The following is a 9,144-nucleotide window of genomic DNA, read 5'->3' as shown; positions in this document are numbered from 1 at the left end:
AACTTCAGTACTGTCAGCTTGCATGGTCAATACCTGTAAGACAAACTCACAGCTTACATCTCATTGCAGCTGCTCCCATGAATCTGAACTATGAATTGTTTTTCAAATGGATTTGCTAAACACTCTCCATGGTTTTAAAATGTTCCCAATATGAGTAAAAAGCCTGAGTTTCTAAAGTCTTACCTTTTTCTATGGAAAGCATTTTTAATACCTCTTACCTAGGCTATCTTAAAATCTTCTTACAAAAATGATATTAACCTTCACAGAGCATACGATAAAGAAGTTTCCAAGAGGAATATCCTCAGTATGTGCAAATAACAAGTACCACAAAGAGACAGCCAGACTCTTGAAGGAAGCATCTCAAAGGTACCAGGAGTGAGCTGACTGATTAATTTCCTGCTCAATCAGTGTATTTCATTTTTCCACATTATCTAGTAGTGACTTCCTAGATCACTTCTGAGGAACAGATATAATGTAGCTCATCATTAAACAGAGAGTTTGTTAGCTGTTACCAAAATTTGATAATCTTTCAAGTTATCTTGGGTTTCATTCTGTTTGGGCTTGACCAGTCTGTGAAATGATGGTTGAAAATTAACTCCTAATGAAGTAGAAGAACAAAGCTTTTTACTGCTATTTATTTTCATTAAGTTAAAAATTATATAGATAAGTACATGTGGCTGTTGTGTGCTATGAAGTCCTGGCATATAAGTTCTCCTTGAGGGCACATTCAGAGCTCCGCATGGCAAGATTTTCTGTGTGCTATTGCATTAGGTGCCACACTAGATGGTTCTTTCCTTCAACAGGATTATCTCTCTCACTGGCACAGACAAACACAAAAGCTAAATTCATTCAGAGACATATAAGGGACTTTACATCATAAAAATCTTTACAATATACTTTGGAGTACCCTCTGTGTACCTCTAAGGCTCAAAGGCTTTACTGTTTAACAGTAAACGCAGTAGCTGCAATGTATCACAAAACACAGCAGAAGACTTCAAGGGTCTCTGCAATAGGAAGAAATCTGCAAAGTGAAATTCTCAGATCATCACTGGTAATGTTCCATTTGATAGGGCAAGAAAAATAGAAACAAACCAGATCTCAAATACCTGCCCTGTGGAAATATTCTTTCCCTCCCACAAATGAGTCTGTCTGTTTAAACATGTGTGAGCTGTACTAATCAAGCCCCCGAGAAATTTTAGAAGCAGTAGGAGTGCTCCTGCAGCACTCCCAAAAACCTGTCTTCAGTCTCCTGTGCTTCAAATGAAAAGACAGCTTCTTCTCCTTTCCCCATTCTCTGTTTCCTTCCAACCAAATTATGCATCCAGGGAAAAACTCTCCATGAAGATTTTTCTTTCTCATTCTCCCTTCTTCACATTTCGTTTCAGCATTCCTTCATAATAATTCTTTTTTGGAGATAGCCTTTGCATTTTGATGTAGTTTCCAGAATAATAAATAAATAAATAAATAAAAATCCCACTCTGAGTGAAAACTCTCTTTAGCATAAAGTTGGCAGACTATTCCCCTTGCTGATAACAGGCATTTGGGTATGTTGCCAGCATTTGCTTTGATAATAGTCACACTGTCTTACTGACAATTAATGCAGACTTCCCTTTTAGACTGGTAATTAGGCCTTCAAAATGCCAGGATCCAGTCCAGGTCGAATATTCTGGTAGAAAATGTGAATAAATAAATCAAAAATTGAAGTTAATGGGAAATGATGCTATCTGGCTGAAATGCAACCTGGGTGCGGTATGACTGTGCTCTACAGCAGGGACCCAGGACAAAGCTGCAGCCATAGGACCAGGCCACCTTCCCCAGGCTGCACGCCCACCTGCAGAAGCCAGGGTACTTGCTTGCTGGCTGAATCAGATATTTTTCCCCAGTAAAGAAAACAAAATCTGTCACTGTGCAAGACAGAGAAAGATCTCTCTGACACTGCGGTCGTTCATGTTTATCAGTAGTCGTGACAAACACTGCAATTGAAATGGCCATAAAAAAACTCGTCCTCCAGCTGCATAGCAGTTGACGGCAGAAAGACAAAAACAGGAATGGGAGGGCTCTCAGCTATGTCTAACTATGGAACAGAAGCTATGGAAAAATCCTACTGTCTCAAACAACAACAAGAAAAAATGGGATGAGGGACATCTACTCTTTGCCTCTGTCTCAATATTATGCATATTTGCAACACAAGCCACTGAGTCAAAAGACATGCTGTTCCTTGTAAGCTTGCCTTCCCTGAAAGGATGTGGGGAGGGAAGCGACTGACGGCTGCTGAGGTGCACAGCCTGCCTGCCTCACGCATCTCTGAGTCACCTCTGCTTTTAAGAAAACTGATTTGTCAGGAGACAGACGTATAACCAAGTTCTGCCAGCTAAGCTGTAAAACACTGCTGCTCCTTTTGACCCAAGCAGTTAGACAGAGGATTTTGGTTCAAAGGAAAATCTAAGATTAGACAGACATTTCTCCTATGCAACCTGTGCAGTTCTGATTCAGGTTCCCTGGCCAAGACAAGAACAATACTTGGACGTGAGGATCTCTGCAGAAAGTTCAGATATCCTTTCAGTTTAGTGCCCTCTCCTAAAATACTTCATCTTTAGCTTTCTTCTAATCATTTTTGCTTAGAATCTCTAAGCAAAATCTCTTTTTACACAGAGACAGAAAAAATATGTATAATTCCCCACAAAAGGAATATAAACAAAAAACATCTTCCTTTATCCACATGCATATTGCAAGTACCACTGAGGTGGCTGTTGTACCACCTTTGTCTTGAGAAGACACCAAAGGTTGTTCTCTCCCTCTCCTTTTTGTTTTTTTAAGTTGCTTTTAATAATGAAGGATGCGTGATATTAATGACAGGGTGATTTAATACAACCATGGCAACACGTTCTGCTGCTGCCTTCCTATTTAAAACATGGGAAATAAGAGGGAGAATCTATTTCTAAGTTCTGTCAAACCTAATTTTACAGTCCACATATAAAGGAAATCATTAAAAAGCAGTTATAAGTTTTCTCTCATGTTTATAGGGGAAAAGACTGTTCTGGGTTTTTAAATTTCAGATAAAACATCTCTGTTTTCAGTAAACTTTACATATTTCGCTTTTGAATATAAAATATGTTTTAGCCATGTAAAAATCATCAGTTTGGCAGCAAACCTTTCCTAAGAGATGGAAGGATCTTTATTCTCAAGCAGCAGAAATATTGTTTCCATTTTGTGTGGGCTTCCTTTTTAACTGAGCAATCTGGTTATTTAAAAAATAAACCAAGATGACGTTTCTGTCTGCCATATTCCGCAGGCAAAAAGTAACAGAATTGCAAAGTGCTGTAATCACTGGAACTGGGAAACTGGACTTGATAAGCTTCGTTTCCCATATAATCAATTCAGGTGAGTTGGCAACGGTTGAAATCAAATTCTGGGGATGAGCAGATGTGCCTTTAAATGACTGAGCTCATTCTCCATCTTTGTAGTCTAAAGGGGAAAAAAGGGAAGTTTTAGGGGTTTACTAATATGACTTTTAAACCAAACCATCTTTTCCCTCCCTGCCAACATGTTTAGAAGGAGAAGGCTTTTGTGTGAGAAGACAGTGTAAAATATAGATCCCAATCTGAAGGACAGCTTCTTCTCTCAATTTTCAAATACCATCCATGATTTTACTAAGAAATATCTTTATTTTTTGGACTTCATGTTTGTCAAGTCTGAGACTTCTATTAGGCTGGAGGTCTGAGTGCACTCACCCAAAAACATAATAATTTTGATTACGAGTTTGATTTTCTTTTTCTCAGTTTGTTTTGATTTTTTTCACAAGCTTCTCTGCAGCTAGAAAAGAACAGAAGAGAAATTCCTGCTGTGCCAGAGTAGAGATTGCATGATTTATATTTGATAGCTCTTTGTTTTAGTAATTCTCAATGTCAGTGGAAAAGATGGTCGTGAGGGTGCAAGGCTGGAAAGCATGAATTTATCGGTGACAGAGCTTTGAGGTGAGGAGGGGGAAATTAGAGCAACCTGTAAAGAGTGGAGAAGCATTTCCCTCCTGAATAAGGGATTTATTATTAATAATTTTTATTTTTATTTTTCCCCAGGTAGAAGTACAAAGAGAATAAAGGAAGATAAAGGAGGGCTTGAGGATGGGAGCTGTGACCCAGGCAACACTAGTAACACAATAGCCGTTCTGAACTAAATCTGCATTTCTTTTATCCTATTACCAAGGAAGGCCAGGTTATATTTATTGCTTGCTCCAGTTAAAGAGCAGCACAGAGCAGAAATGGCTCCAAAACAGACTAAGGATGAAGCTTTTGCCTTCACTGCACTCTGCTGGGGGTTCCTGCCCTGCTCCCCTCCTTTGCCCCCTGTCACCTCCTGCCAGGGAGGTCCCTGCAAGCACAGGTCCTTGCATCATGGGCTTGACAGAGGGCAGGTCATGCGTGCCTGGGCTCTGCTTGCATCTAACCTTCTTCCATCACAAGCTTTGTCACCGGTGCGGAAAAGGTGGGAAATAACCTCCTCACACTGAATCTTAAACCACAAAATGGGTAGTTAGAAGGAGGGGGTTATTTTTAGGAGCATTCTTTTGCCACTTGTGATTTAGGACCTTCAAAATGTAGCAGGAATTTCCAGAGAAAACTTGACACACACAGACATCTCCAGTGAAGGAAAGGAACAAGATGCAAATACCACTACAAAGTCATTGGTCTCCTTCTTCCCTGCAAGAAAGGAAACAAGCTGTAGTGAGCATTGAGATCCTTGAGAAAAAATTCACACCTTCCCAACCTGGCTGGACCTCTCTCATTATTTCCAAAATACAAAAGGACATGCCTGACCATTCACTTGGATTGTCAATCATTAAAAAGCTGCACTTTCCATGTCAACCAGGTGTACTCCCCCAGGACCTCTTGAGGGGTTGAGTGCTCCTCATTCCCTGTTCAGTGTGCTACTGGAGCTGACAGACACTTCCACAAAACAGTTTTTTCTTATACCATTACACTCATTATTTTAAACCCGGTGTTAATTAACTCGTATTAAAGATTGCACACTATTGGTGCAGGCAGCCCCAGAGAGGGATAGATGAGCTCACATATCTAAAGGGACTGCACAAAAGCAGAGGATTCAAATGAGCATCTCACCCTGCAATCCAGTAGGATACTTATCACCTAACAAAGCATCTGCAATGCTGCAGTGTCCTGCCTGATGAGAACCACAAGAGTTGTGCTGGTAAGGAAAATGTAGGCAGGACTAGGCTCAATACCAAGGATCTGTGGACCAAGATTAGCATGCACATTTTTCTTTTGCAGGTCCTTTGAGAACCAAATTGACCATCTTACCTATTTCCTCTCCAGTGCACCTAGAAGATGTTAGAAACTGCACATTTAAGGTTAAGTTTGGTAGAAATTCCAACTGTCATTCACAGGTACCATTTATTTTACAAATGGACTGTGATCTGATGGGTGCCTCTGACAGAAGATGGCTGCTGTCAGTCTGGGATGGTCAAACTCATCTTGATTACCTCAATCTTGTTCCATGAGAATTTGTAGCATATTTCCTCTGAAACAAAGAAACATGGCCCATAAGCCAGCCAGAGACCAGCAGGCATTTCCCAGACCTAGGGAGTATTATTATCTTAGAAGGCAGCACTGCCATCTGGGGGATGGAAAAGCAATATTTCAGTCACACTTTGGCGCGGGGGGAGGGACGGGGGGACATGGAAAAATAAATAGAAGCCTGTAGTAGCTCACAATGATTTTCTTACAGTATACATGAATCAACCATACCCTCTTGGATTATTGCTTTCAATTGAGTAACATCATTTTTCACTTTAAAACAAAGGTTCTACCCTTCCAGAAGCATAAGTAAGTGGGGTCTTGCCTTTTTAATGTTTATAACATTTAGCAGTTGGCTACGTGGTGTAAACACTTTGTAATGAATTTGCTGTAATTCCTTGAATTACAGTATTATTCCCTTTTTGCTCACTTACACCAGTAAACAGGGGCAGAGGTGATTTGCTGAGCCCAGCTAATAAACAATTCCAGAGTCCAGTCTGTGGTCTTTGAAATTCATAACAAATAATAATGCAGACATTACCATGCCCACATCTTTTGATATCCTACTGAGCCTACGGTTGTATTTTTTAGACACAGCATTTATTTTGAAACATGTGCTTTATTCCTGGGAAAACTGCAATCCTTTCATCCCTCCCATCTAGGTCTGTCAGGATTTCCTTCTGCTTCACTAATACAGAAACTGCTGCACATACTTACATAGCTAATTATTCCTCTGATTTAACCTGAAGTCCTTGTAGAATATAGAGCCGGCAGTCACAAAATAAATAAACAACCCAACAGCAATAACAAAAACAAATCCAAAACCCAGCAACACGGTTTATCAACAAATATGATATTCTGGCATGCAGTCAGCTGCTTCTGATGTCCTAAAATGACTGCATATTCTCTGCATAGGTGTGTTCATAATGACTCAGAGTGAGGGAGCAGAAGCTGAACTGAGACCACACTCAGGACAGAAGGGTGATTCCAGCGCCTGTTTTGACCTTCACTTTGTGCTTCCATCCTTCCACCCTACTGGCACAGACACGATTGCAAACTGTCTCTCTGTGTTATTTTCCTTCTGCTCCCCCAAATGAAGGTTAGCCTGCAACCAGATCTGCTCTCTGCCAACACAGGCACAAGGGAAAGCTGAGATCCTGCAGTCTGACTGCTATTTTGAGAGGTGGTACAAGCTCTGTATCTACTTATGATGAGCATGAAGCCATGTCCTCCCTTATGCAGTTTACAAACCTAATAAACGAATCATATTTGAGGTAGCATATATTAGCCCACCAGAAGATTATTACATGAAGATTCTGATAGTCTTTGGGGTTTATTGTTTTGTTTTAAGGAATAAACACATTATTTTATGTCTGTAAAGCACACAGAAGGGACTTATAAATCTAAAACAACATAAAGCAACAGAACAAGGCTCTTCTGACTGAACGAGCAGACATTTTTATGTGGATTCTTATATAACTATATTGTATAAGCATACACAAATGAATTACCCCAAACAGTATTATTTGAACTGACTTGTTGCTTATTTTTTACTTACCATTAAGTGCAAACAATTTTCCTCTGTGTTAAATCACTTTCTTCTGATATCACTTTTTAGTGAGCCCATCTATTGCATCGCTGCTGGGAAGATTCTCCTGCAGAAGATAAGGAACATCTTTAATCATCTTTAATTCTGCCTTATAAAGCACCAAGCACCGTTTTTACCCTCTTTACGAAATGTACTGGCCATCAGACTGTTTTTCCTTATCCACAGAAGAGACTGTTCTGTTCTTGAGCAATTTGGCAGTTTGCTTGAAGATAAAGACCAGAGGGTGGCTCTTGAGCTATGAGCAATTTATGTGACTCCCCAGCACAGCTGGATCCAGATGTCCCAGCTGTGGGAGCTCCCCTAAGTGCTCAGCTCCAAGAAGAATTGACCCAGGAGGGACAGCCAATGTCTGCAGCTGAAGCCAAGCCTTCAAGACAATAAAGAGGAGCTCCTGTTGATTGTGGCCATGCAAAGATTTTGGAACATGGCCTTAATGTTGGCCATCATTAATAATGCCCATAGCATCAAAAAGCAAATGAGTGCATATTTGTCATACCATAAATGTCTGCTGCTACTGACAGCTGCCATAATTTTATGTGTGTTTGAGTACCAAATTTTGCTCTAATGTAAGACATTAAAAGGTGTTGATACTGAATACCAAAAAGTACCATTCTGGCCTTGTAGGTAACAATGTTTTGAATGAAAATTAAATGCAACTCCTAAGGTCCTCAACAGGTTTGCATACTGTTAGCTAAGCCAACGGCATTCCATTTCAGATACCACAAAGCTAGTTTTGATCTCACTTTACAAAATGTCTAACACCAAGACTGCACAGCATTCTATCATCTCAGGTCAGCTAATGTTTGTTTTTTTTTTTTTTCTTTTGAAATTCTCAAAACACTTGTGAACCCCAAAGACATGGGTGATGTATTCAAAGTTGCCCAGGGGTTCTGGACACCCAAATCTCATTAATTATAATGAAAAAACGGGCTTTCAGCCCCTAGAGACAAATCTGAAAACCTCAGCCAGATGGTATTGTTATTAAAGCACAGAACTGGGAGTTAAGAGCTGATGTGAAGAGCCTCACAAAGAAAACAGTGCTGTGCATAGGAACAATTAGTAATACTAGATTTACCAAGAAAATACAGCTGCGTGACTACAAATCTAAATGTCATCTATTCTACATTTAGCAAAAAACTAAGAACGTCAGCACACAGAGCTTTGAATTTTTTAGTTTTCTTGTGTCTTGTTACATCCCCCTAAGCCAATTTCTTCCTATCTGCTGAAGTTATATTGCTCCTGCAGTAGCACATGTGGAAGTGGCTGATATGTCTCAGTTTTTACATTCACACTTTAAAACAGGTCTAACCATCCAAACAGAAAGAGATTACATATTTTCTGAATTACAGTTTCATCTAGTGAGTATGGTTTATAATAAGAAAACTCTACACAAGAATCACTTCAGAATGAACTGCAAACCATTGTATATGAGGGCTTTTAACAGCTGAGAAAAGAGATAATAAAACAAGCAAACAGACCATATACAAAAGTAAAAAACAAAACAAAACAAAACAAACAAACCCTTTTTTGTTCATTTTCAAGGAAGGTCTCAACAGTCTATTCAGTACAATAAGACAGCTTCATGTTCTCATCTATGTAGGAATCAGGAAATCAAAAGAATTAGAAATACTGTGTATCTGGGCAAGGAAGAAATCAGAGCTTGCTTTCAGATCTAGCTTTTCCTTTAAATTGCACAGCCCTTGCACAAAACATGGTGGGGTGACCAGCCAGAGACAGATGGAGCCATGTTCTAATCAGCACTGGAAGAACTGCTTGCTGTAAACACAGATATTAAATTTGCTTGTGACAGCATTCATTTTCATTTGACAACATTCTGGCCCTTTAACCAGAATAAAAGCTTGCAGACAGTGACAGCACTGCTTTTGAGACTCTGCAGTTTTGCAGAGTGGAAGGAAATTTCCTGCTGGAGTCCAGAAGCAAACACTGGGAGCATCAGGGGTTGTGTTATTCATAGTCCATACAACTGTTACTCCCTTATAACCA

At 39.8% G+C, this 9,144-nt stretch overlaps 1 long non-coding RNA gene across 1 annotated transcript; it reads right to left on the bottom strand.

Moving 5' to 3' along the window:
• Window positions 1-263: 263 nt before the first annotated feature.
• On the bottom strand, window positions 264-7,343 carry LOC107310983. Its single transcript, XR_001553816.2, has 3 exons — window positions 7,090-7,343; window positions 5,316-5,535; window positions 264-4,697 (listed from the first exon to the last, which is right to left on the bottom strand). It is a non-coding gene; the product is annotated as an uncharacterized LOC107310983 (long non-coding RNA).
• Window positions 7,344-9,144: the final 1,801 nt, after the last annotated feature.

This window comes from Coturnix japonica, chromosome 1, assembly GCF_001577835.2.
Source record: "Coturnix japonica isolate 7356 chromosome 1, Coturnix japonica 2.1, whole genome shotgun sequence".
Classification (NCBI taxonomy): domain Eukaryota; kingdom Metazoa; phylum Chordata; class Aves; order Galliformes; family Phasianidae; genus Coturnix; species Coturnix japonica.
Note: the sequence above shows the minus strand (reverse complement) of the source record. Positions and strands in the feature narration are given on the sequence as shown.